Genomic DNA, 11896 nt, shown 5'->3' with positions numbered 1-11896 from the left:
CTTAGATTCATCAGAGAAGTGACGTCGCAGGGCAAACCACTGTCCCCCAAAATTGGGAGAACTGACAGGTGGGTACAGAGAATCACAGCCTGACTACAGCGGAAACCCACAGGCAGAAATCTTTGTGGGAATCAGGGCCAAGGTAGGAGAGCCCAAACTATCATTGACAAATTATGGGAGGCTCAGTGCGGGCAACTCTGAGAGTTAGGAACTCTGGGGGGACTCAGTCGCAGGGGGGCTCCCACACATTTGTGAGTTTTACTTCCAGGAGCTCTACCAGCTCCTCACAGTGAATATCAGACAAAAATGCCCTTATGCTTCTGGCAAGGGGACGGAAAAGGAACAATGTTGTAAGACACCAGGGCATTCTGTGCTTCTAACAAGGCCTGCCCTCAGGAAAAACTCTGTTACCCGATACAAACCTGCTGGGGTTTGATCAGAGCCTAACCTACTTGGGGAAGGAGGTGGGCAGGGAATACTCAACTCCAGCCTCTCTAGCCTTCCACGTGGGAGAAACCTGCAGAAGGATGTTAATAGCAGTTTTATTCATAATTGCTCAAACTTGGAAACAACCAAGTTTTCTCTCAGTAGATGAATGGATAAATAAATGGCTGTACATCCAGACAATGGAATGTTATTCAGTGCTAAAAATAAATGAGATGTCAAGCCATGAAAAGACATAGAGGAATCTTAAATGCATAAGATTAAGTGGGAGAAGCCAATCTGAAAAGGCTGCATACTCTATGACTCCAACTATATGACATTCCGGAAAAGGCAAAACTACGGAGACAATTAAAAGATCAATAGTTGCCAGAGGTTGGGAGAGTGAAGGAGGGATGACTAGGCAGGGCAAAGAGGATTTTAAGGCAGTGAAACTATTCTGAATGATACCACCATGGTGGATACACGTCATTATACATTTGTCCAAACCCATAGAATGTACAACACCAAGAGTGAACTCTAATGTAAACTGTGGGCTTTTGGGAATAATAATGCATCAATGCAGGTACATCAGTCATCACAAATGTACCGTTCTTTTGTGGGATGTTGACAGTAGGGGAGATTGTGCTTATGTGGCAATAGGGAGTATGTGGCAACTCTATGCTTTCAACTCAATTTAGCTGTGAACCTAAAACTACTTTTTAAAAAGTTCATCAATTTAAAAAGGAGAAATATGAAAATTGCTCTCAAGAAAGAGTCCAACCAATTTTTACACGAGTATGTCTGATTTTAATTGATAGATAGAAAAAATAACCTTTCAATCAAAGTTTCCAGTGGAACAAAAGCATTTGGTTAATCGTGTAGAAGCTGGTGAAAAGTACATCCATTGGTACAAAATTTTTACTGCTTGCTATAAACAGAGAATCTAGTTAATTATATGCAAATAAGCTTCACTAACAAACACCTAAATAACTCAGCCTTGTCTTCATTAAGCTAGAAGATATAGTACATTTCTCAGGGAATTAGACAAGGAATATTAATCAAAGATGCTTGTAAGTCCTAATGAGTTTATTGATTGTTGACCTTGATGCTACAATAAGAAGGAGAAACCCAAATGACAAGATTTATTTGAGTAAGCAAATGCTGATCTTTAAAATTTAAAATAAAATTGTTTATTCATTTTTGTGATATGAGGCCCAAAGCTTTAGTGCAAACATTCTTCGTGGAGAGAAAACGTATATTTAATGTTGTCCCCATTGTGTGCTGTGCACAAAGAACTATGAGCAATTTCTATTTTGCAGCAATCTTGGAGAGCATCTGTGGCTGGGAGAGCTGGAAGTTATTCTGTGAGCTAAGGGCAAAGAGAAAGGGCATGCAACAAATAAAAGGCAAAGGATTGAGAGGCAAAACTGAATTTGTTCATTCCTAGCAGTTGACCTTGAAGCTGATTTCTCCCCTCACTCCAGTATTCTCAGATTTCAACAGCTGTTTTTCCCTTCCCCTTGGCTAAAGTGGCTGGAGAGTATATCCCATCACTAATTGGGCTTAATGTTAGCTAAGTGCTTTCATACCACCAGCAACTCCTAAAACGTGACTGCTTTTCTGTACAGTAGTTGCTTGGTTACTTTTCTGCAATAAAACACTCTGTTCTGTACCAGCTGATGACCCGATCGAAAGTTTCAAGTGTAATTTAGCCCTTGTTATTTTCCATTTTAAACTTCTCCAGTTGGGCCTTTATCTTGTTCCTTGATACCATTGATTTCTTTCAATTAAGATTCCCCATATTTGAGCAACACAATTAGCTACTGTCACTATTGATTCCTATCCCTAGGGATTTGTACATGGTTTCAAAGTTGACCACTGACAGTTTAGCACTAGTCCATTTGGGCTGAATGAAAAGAGAAGGTAGCAAGAATCTTCCAGCAAAGAGCTTTCATAATCGATAATAATAGCAACTATGGATAAAGTGCTTATTATGGAGTAGATGTTATCCTGTAAACTTTATATGTATTAACTGTTTTAAATCTCACAACAATCCAATAAGGTAGTACTCTTATTATCCTCATTTTGCCAGTGAGGAAACTGAAGCAGACAGGTTAACTACCCAATTCACGGACATAGTAAGTGATGGATCCAGGATCCGAACCAAGTAATCTGGCTTCAGAATCTGTATCCTTCACCAGTACAATCTACAGTCCCTATAGTTGATACTGAATGAGTGACAATACTACTATTAATAATGGCTGCCTGTTCTGATAAAATAAGCTTCTTTCACAGGTATCTCCTGGCTCTATAATTCTTTGGTTCTCTACTTGTTCCATGCTTTGAAATTGAACTGACTGATAGTGATCATATATCTAGCTAACGGGAGAATCAGAACCAGAAGTCAGGTTTTCTTTGTGCTTTACTTGATGTTCTTTCCACTATATCACTCTTATTGGGAATATGGAGGTTGAAGAATTGCGGTATTTGACCATTTTTGATCTCCATGACAGTAACTTTCTTATGGTTCAACCTAATGGGTGAGAATCACAGTAGCTCTTTTCTCCCTATAAAAAGATAACATTTTCTGTTGATAAAATGAGGGATAACTAATTTGGGATAAATGTTCCTTTGTTTCAGGAGTTAACATTTTGGGCAAAGCAAAACTCTTCACTGTCAAACTGCAGTAGCATGCAGTATGTGAATGGCAGGACGTTAGTATCCGAATCTACTGATGCAGGTCAAACGTGGAGCACAGCTGTCCAAAAGCAAAGTGCGTTACTGTGGTCCTATCTTTCTGAATTCTTGATTTTTCAAATAATATACTCTCTAGGGGACCAATTGGTCACCAGGTTGTTGCATGGATTTCATTCTTACAACTGCCAACACACAGCTCAACCAACTCTTAAACGTGGATATAGGATACAGCTTAATATAGGCAGCTCTCTCTTCTCTTCAACTCACAACCAGTTCTTCCTCTGATTTCTCTCTCATCTTTTGCCACCACCATATCCCACCATGTCATACTTCACAAATTCTATTCTACCTATGCAGTTTCTGTTACCCTCAAAACTCCTCTCCTGTGCTCTTGCAGTAGCCTTGTAACTGCTCTCTGTGCTCCTCCCTCTTCAATTCACCATCATATTGTTGTCATAGGAAGTTTCCTAATACACACTCTGATTTTTTTTTTATATTCAAAAAACAATCAGTGAGTCTCCACTGATTACCAGTGAACATGTTCTGCCTGACATTCAAGTCCATTTATTTCCAGCCTCAACATACTTCCCAGTTTTATTCCTCCTACTCTCCTGCAAGGGCCAAATTTCTCACTATACCCCAGGGATGCCTACCTATACTTTCTCCCTTCTAAGTTTTTGCTTAAACTCCTGCCCTAACCTATCAACATTATACTTACTTTTCGAGGCTTCGGTCAAACACCACTTACTAAAGCATAAAGGAAGCTGTCCACTAGACGTCTTACTTGGAAATGATGATCTCCTACTCTGGAATCCATGCATTCTATCCCTTTCTTAAGGAACTTCCCACATTTTTTACATGCTCTACATGTCTGCCAATTTCTCAAATGGAGTGACTATGCCTTGAATCTGTGAATCCCCAACATGTAGCTTACATATACTTAGCAACGATAAACAGTACAAGAATGAGTGAGTGAATATATATTCATCTCAATAAATTTTCAAGTCTCCTTTAAGAATTCCAATGCTATGGGCCTTTCCTTCCGAATTCTCCAAAGTTCTCACACTAGATACTACAATGTGGGATTCAGCTGTGTTCACTATATAACAAAGTGAAACCCGTGGCGATGGAATGTTCACACTAGAGAGTGGGCCCCAGGCACTGAAGAGCTATTTTTAGTTCAGACTCTAACAACTTTGGCCATCATTTATTTTACATAATATCTACATGTCGTTCTCGGAAAAATCAGATTATATCTGTCTGTTTTTGTCTGTGTGTACATTGTCACTGCTTCCCAGAGTAACTTTTCTCTACCTGATCTTCTAAGCCAATTTCAAAACACAGCTCCAACTCCTTTTCTATGGACTCTTCCCTGAAATCCACTCTGGGAAGAGCTGACTTCTATGTTCATTATTATATTAGCTTTATCTCTTCATTGTTGCTCTTATCACATGACATTGTAATGAAGTTGTTTTAATGTCTTTCTCTTTCATCAATCTGTGATTGTTTTGAGAGTAGAGAACAGGGCTGATTCATTTCTCTGTCTCTAGTACCAACCTCAAAAATGTTTTCCATAAATACACACAATGCTGACCTGTTTAGTTAGTACTAAATTGAGGACTCAAAATCAAGGTAGAGGATGAGTAAAAGACTGACCAGTCTTGTCCTTAAAGCAAGTCCCTAAGCCAAGAAAAGAGAAGGGCTTTAATTTAGAAAGGCATTATATTTCCACTTGGATTAAATGCAACTGGAATTTTCCCTAACCAAACATGACAGGGAACCCATGGGATCTGTCCAAAATATTGGAAGGAAGATTCAACAGAATATGGCTAAGCAAAATGTTGGGAGTAAAATTACTTCAAGTTCATCTTTAAGTTCAGATCTTTTCATATATTGACTATACTAAGATCCTGTGGTCTAACATGGCCAAACATTTACACACAAGTTCTGAGAAACATTAACATGCTTAGTTTATTAAATAACACAATATAAGCCGATATTCTGACACACTTAAGAACAATTGTGAGCAGGACAAACACAGAATGTCTGTTCAATTCATGCTTTACCTTGTGAAGGAGGGCTAAAAACATAAAAACATAATTGCTCCTGGAAAGTCTATACTAAGAATAATAATTTCTAAAATCACTTGACGCAAGAGTTACATGGTAGATCTTATAAAAGCTATTTTTAAAACCCATGCTTATTTTTTTGTGCTTTTCTGCTCTGCATAAAATGTTTGCAATTAACTCCAAAAACCTTTAGTTTTCTGTTTACAATATAAATAGTTGCTACTGAGAAGATAAAAAATGCAGTGGCATTTGAAAATGTTTTGTACAAAAACTTCTTTTAGAGGTATGGGTGTGTTTTGCTTTTATTCTTTTGTTTTTTTGTGCTCCAAACTCATGTCCAAAAAGAGAAAATCTTTCATATTCAGGCCAAAGGCTATTGATAAGTGCAGGCTTGAGTGGGTGTAGAGAGAGTCGTCTGCTGGTTCTTCAAAAGAATGAATAACCAACTACCTTAATACTCCCCTTACCAGGTCATCGTCCATAAACATGATACACAGCGATAAGAGATTGTAGGTTCAAATTTGCCAATTACTATCTTTTAATAGTAAGTTTCAAGCTATGTTTATAATTCTTTAAACTAAAATGTTTAGAAGTTTAATAAAGAAACCAAGAATTTTTACTACTCCGAACTTGGCTATAATTTTTCTGAATTTTATAAATTACACATAGGATAGATTAAAGGGTCAAAAACCTTGAGAATAAAGATCAGGATGCTCCTGTTTTGGTGAATAGAGTAGAGTGCAGTGGGTGGGAGGATGGGCCCAAGGGTCAGATTAGACCTGGATTCAAGTTCTACTCCTCAGACTTAATTAGTTGAGAGACTTTGAAATATTGCCTAAATCTCCCAAGCCTCTGTAAACTGAGGATAAGAACAGTATCTAACTCAAGGTGACCATAAGTTTTAAATGGCATAACCCACGTAAAGGGCTTAGCACAGAGCCCAGTGCAAAATAAATGATCAACAGGTGCGAACAACTATTCTGTTAGCTGACACTAGGTAAGAGAGCATGCATCAAACCAAAAATAATGGTGTTCTCTTATTCCTAAAGATTCTTATTCTTGTGATAAATAATTTCTATCATATCCCATCTTCCATTCCTGCATGTCAATTTGCTCATCAACTCCATCTCCAAGTTCTCCTCAGTCACATGATAGCTAGCACTCCAAATGCCTTGGCTGCAAGTCATGTTTGTGTGTGTGACTTACCCAGCTCTGATGGATCCTGCCCAGATCCACAGCAAGAATAGTCAAGTACTGCATGCTTAGTATGTGTTCTGCACGATGTTAAAATTGTCATACGTATACTTATATTTAGTCCTAAAAACAACATTTTGAAAAAAAGCAATTTGAATCCCATTTTACAGATGAGGAAATGGATGTTTAAAGCTTCTTAGGTTCTTGCCCCAAGTCACTTAGCACGTGTGGACTTGTAATACAGTTTTAGGTTCCAAAGGCATTGAACTTGCTGGCCACTGTCTTTGAGTTCTTACCAATCTTCGGCTTCTTTAGAAACGCTGTACAGGCTTATTAGAAGGACTTCTCATTTAATTCGTTAATCAGCACATAAAATCAACAAGCATTTAAGAATCACCTATTCTGAATGCAGGATGTTTAAAGATTTAAATACTGTAAAGGCAGCATCTCTATCCATGAGAAACTCTTATTATTTTACATTAATGGTTCGACATACATGCAATTTTTAAAAATTAAATGAGGGGCTGGCCGTGTTGCCTAGTGGTTAAGTTCATGTGCTCTGCTTTGGCAGTCCAGGTTCAGTTCCTGGGCACAGACCTACGCCACTCATCAGCAGATGCTGTGGTGGCGACCCACGTACAAAATAGAGGAAGTTTGGCACAGATGTTAGCTCAGGGAGAATCTTCCTTGAGCCAAAAAGAAAATTAAATGAGAAAAGAATACATATTCTGTGTGTATACACACATAGATATGCTTGTAACATTGGAATTATTATTAATAATTCCTCCAAAATTTGCAACACTTCTTATATATTAAGTACTTTATGAAAATTATGCCATGCAGTTATCGCACCAAAGTGGTTTTATGGAATGGACACTATTATCACCCCTTTTATAATAACAAAAATCAAGAGGGCTTAAATGTGTTAAGAAACTTGTCCAAGTTCCATTAGCTAACAAGGGGCAAAGTCAAGATTTCTGTGATACCTGGATTTGTTTTTTCCTCCTCAAAGCCCTGATACATAGTTGTATATTCTAGTGGTAAGTCTTTCTAATTCTTCTCTGTTAGCCACCACTACAGCATAGTTACTGACAGACAAGTGGTGTGGTTCCACACCCCAGAACCAAACCAAGGTTGCCAAAGTGGAACACACTGAACTTTAACCATGAGGCCATCAGGGCTGGCCCCTGGATTTTTAATTACAACCTTATATGACATTCAACTAAAATCCTACTAGAACTTATACCCTTTAGGACCCAGATTATGCTGTATTTTTATTTGTGTTCCCACATCTCCTAGTAGGGTGTGTTAAATACTATAGATGTTAGGACAAGGTAGCTATTTTATGAAGAAATCCTATTGGTTAGTATGCTGCTATGTTGATGACCCAGAGGAAGTATGCAAGAACCTAAAGAGGGAGCTTCTGGACCAGGGTTGTGATATGGTGCATTCTGCAAGTAGCAAATTAGAAGGCTGGCTGTCAGCCCACCTAGGACCTAGACTAATGCACAGGCAATTTACCCGTTAGTAGGAGTCTTGATGCACGTATGCAGGGGAAAACTGCAGGTAAATATTACTAGTGAGGGACTGCCTTCCTCTGCTGGGTATGCAGGTAGTTCTTACACATGGCTCCAGTATTTAAATGGTGAAGCTTTCCTAGTGCTATGGCTCTGCTACTGGCCTCTTCGTGTACAGGGAGGAGCGTGGTTGGATAAAGTGAGTCTTACCTAAAGAGAGGTCATTCTGTGTAATCTCAGCCTGGAAGACAGAGTGTGAGGGCCCTGGACGATTTGAATCTGCTTGGGAACATTGACTGGGTTCTGATGAGGGGAAACTCCCCTACTCTGGTGTGAAATAAGATGCTGAATCCCCTGATGGAGATATTTGACAAACTGAGAAGGAGGGAGTCTGAGATGATGTCACAGACTCAGTACCAGCCATTTTGGCAGCAAATACAGAGTGGTGGAGGGTGAGAAGGTCTGGCCTGAGCCTTGTGGTCACAAAAGTTCTCCTCAGATTTAGACGTTTGGTCTTATGTTTGCAAGTGGTTATATATATTGCAGTTGAAAATTTATAAAAGTGTTAATTTGTTAAGTAGAAATATTGTTAAATGGAAAATTTAAAGTGTCAATGCATTAAACGGGAAATTAAAAACACCTCACTTTGCATAAACTTTCTCATTTGATAATGTAACAGGCGACAAAAAATGGAAGTCTGCAACTTGGTTTCTTTTGACCACGAGAGATGCTGATTGTAGGAATAGCAAATGTCCTTTGAAAATTTGTTTCAGTTCTGTTTGTATTTTCCATTAATGCTTTTCTCAGTTGTTAATAAAATTCTTTTCTAATATCAATGTCTCGGCTTTTCTAAAGAGAATTAGCTAAAAGATTCCATTCAGATTTAGGCTAGGGAGGCAGGCATAGTGCTGGCAGGAGGGAGAGCTGAAGACACCAAGGACGGGCAAAAATTAGCATGTGTCAATCATGAGGATCAAATGTGGGGACACTTGTAAGAGTGCTTTTGCAGACTCAAATTTAGGTGACTCTGCACTTCAATTTCCATGAGAAAGGCTGCTACTGTACAGTGCACTTCGTCCTCCAAGGGCCCTGTTCAGACGATGAAATCCTGCCGTTCCATTTGGCAGAGACGTGACTGTCTCTAAGCCCTCTCTGTGTCTGAGTGACCACAGGGAGCTCAAACCAGTTCCATCCTGCTCTGTGTTTCTCTGGCTGCCTTGCAATTAGCCAACATAAGAATCTTTTCAGTCAACTCACAGGCAAGCAGGAAAAGCAGCTATTTTCTATTTTCCTTCTTTTAGTCTGTCACAGAACCATGACACTAGAAAAGACCAAATCTGCATAATATTACACATAGAATTTAGTTCTTCCAAAGAAAGTTTGGAACTAGTAAAGGAGTCTATTGCTAGTTCTGTTGCAACAAGCGTTTCTTTTAAAGGATGGTTAAAAGGTGTGCGCTAATTGAAATCTTGAGGATGGGGGCTAGGCGTCACTAAAGAGATGCAGTCTGGCCTTGGGTAGATATTTGTCACACAACACCGCTGGAAACAAAGCTTATGCACTGATCCTGGACCAAGCTGAGCAAGGAGAAGCTCCATATCTCCAATCATATGCCACAGACTGGCTTTCCACCATAAAGCACGGGGGCTGCTGCTGCTGTAGGATAAAGCAGATCAGATGCTAATGCTTCTTGTCTGTGTACAGTGTATCAGAACATGTTCCCATAGAAGGAAGGCAGCTTTCAGCTCGGAGAAATCCAGCTTTATCTGCTGGGCTACAGAATGTCATTAAATGACTGTCCTCGTTGAGAGTACAAAGGAGGGAGGGAGGGGAGAGGGGGTAGAAAGAGATACAAACTAATGAATAAAAACTGAGCTTTCAGACTCAATACACAGCACCTGCCTACGGTCAGATGAGGTTTTTAAAGTAGCGGGGGATAGGCAGCTGCCCATTGGGATAAGTCCCTTAGGAAAGAAGACATAAGGTAACTTATTCACCTCTTCACCCCTAGACCATCAGTGACAGTTAAAAGGCCCTCAAACATGTATTTGAAAGGATCTGAGTCCAAACACTCGTGTTTTTTAAAGGATTGCAGGGGTTCCTCAATTCAGGTGCCTTTAAAATCAGAATGTTTGAAATGCATGCCAGTAAATTGACATCTTCACCAGAATCACCTGGACCCCAATTCAGCTAAACTGAATCAGTCTCTGGGGTGGAACCCATGAGTGACCCCACCCAATCCCCCAGGTCCAGGCAAATATTAGACATGCTAATGTTTGAGATCTCTTGCCCTAGAAGCTCCAGAGGCATTTATCACTGAAAAACAGTCTGCACTCTCCCTCATCTGAATCTTCTCATTCATACCTGGCATGTTTTTCCCAATTCTTTATCATCTGGTATTGTTTTCATAACTTCTGTATCTTAAAATTGCTTATTTGGATATGGGTATGTTCTTTTTTCCTGATATGTTTTCTACCCTGTGGTTCCAGTGTTGTCTCTAACTCTAAGGTTAGCCCCTGAGTTTCATTTCTGGTCTATCCTGTCAATGCCTGGGCCACACCCCATAGGGGCTCTTAAGACGAGCATCTTCACAGCCTGCCTTGACTTTGCAATATTATTCTCTCAAATCTTAAAAGATATTTCAGTATCAAAGAGTACCCCTACCCCCATTAGAAAGACATTCTCACTATTGATGAGCAATTTAGCAATATTTATTAAATGAGATTTTTAACTATATTTTCTCACCCAGTAAATAATCAGAGATATACACTAAGATAGACAGACAGATAGATAGATAGATAGATATTCATTATGGCACTATTCAACCTATAATGATAAAAACTTAGAAGCAACTTAAAGGTCTGTTAAATATATTTTCATACTCCAATTGAAGGAATGCTATTAATATTCACACGTCTTTGCTGTGTAATATGACATAGTATTCAGTTTGAGCTCTCTAGCTTTTGTCGCCAAAGGTACCTCTGTCATAGAAAAATGAGAGCAATAGAAACCAAAAAAGAGAAGGAAAGAAGGAGAAACATGCTAAAATTTAGAATACGCTGGAGGAGAAAGAAAAGAGAGCAAGGGAATAAACAAAAATAAATAAAATTATTAAAAGATAAAATAGGTATCATACAATTCCAAACAGTTCGCTGAGCAGGCTGTAACCCAGGCCCAGCCTACTGGCCCCATCATGTTCTCACAGAGGTGTAATTCATCAGGGACTCAAGTCACTGGCTTAGTTGCTGGCCATGTCAAGAGCTCTAAAACTGAGTATTGCAAAGGGCAGTGGGATTTCGGTAAAGGAACCCCCGAAATAAGGAAAAAGGTAAGGAAAAAATGCAGTGTTTTGGTCCTTGTCCTATAAAAACAGCCTTTCCCCTGGCCAAACACTCTAGGCTGACCATGGCTGTAGGGAACAAATTAGATAAATAACAGTAGAAAATTCAACTAGAGAAAGAATCTTAGACCACAAATTGAGAGATGGACAAAACAGACCACTCTTTAATTTTCTGTATTGCAACTAAATTTCTATTTCAAACCCCTCCTCTGCCATGGTATAGGAACATTCTATCTATTTCAATTTATCTGCCCTTCACAGCTTTTTCTCTCTACATTGATGCTGAATACCAAGTCATGAGGTCTCATCATGCTGTTAGTTCAGCTAGCCATTTTCAAATTATCCTTTGTGCCCATCCACAAAGCCCCTCTCTATTAATCGGCTCTTTCTATTAACTTTGTGCCATTCATGGGTATAAAGGAATCTTCTGATACTTCTGTGCCTTGTTGAAGCCCTGGAAATATCTGAAAGGCGGCCTAAGGCCCCATTTGTCTAGGCACATCACATAGTTATTTCCCTCTTATGAGGTCTTATCACCTCTCCACAAATGCTTCCTTTTCCTGTATCTATGAATTTGCAGTGTGATTTTGCCTTTCAACCCCTGGAATCTGGCCTCATAACTTGTTTTAGTCAACATGCATGTGGTAAATGTGGTA

The 11896-nt window shown here is 39.2% G+C and overlaps 1 long non-coding RNA gene across 1 annotated transcript; it reads right to left on the bottom strand.

Annotated features, from left to right (window-relative positions):
- Positions 1-1590: 1590 nt before the first annotated feature.
- Positions 1591-4094, bottom strand: LOC139083229 (uncharacterized). Its single transcript, XR_011539849.1, has 2 exons — positions 3839-4094; positions 1591-1792 (listed from the first exon to the last, which is right to left on the bottom strand). It is a non-coding gene; the product is annotated as an uncharacterized lncRNA (long non-coding RNA).
- Between the last annotated feature and the right edge of the window lie 7802 nt (positions 4095-11896).

Source organism: Equus przewalskii, chromosome 1 (assembly GCF_037783145.1).
Source record: "Equus przewalskii isolate Varuska chromosome 1, EquPr2, whole genome shotgun sequence".
NCBI classification, from domain to species: Eukaryota; Metazoa; Chordata; class Mammalia; order Perissodactyla; family Equidae; genus Equus; species Equus przewalskii.
This window is presented reverse-complemented; position numbering and strand designations above follow the sequence as displayed.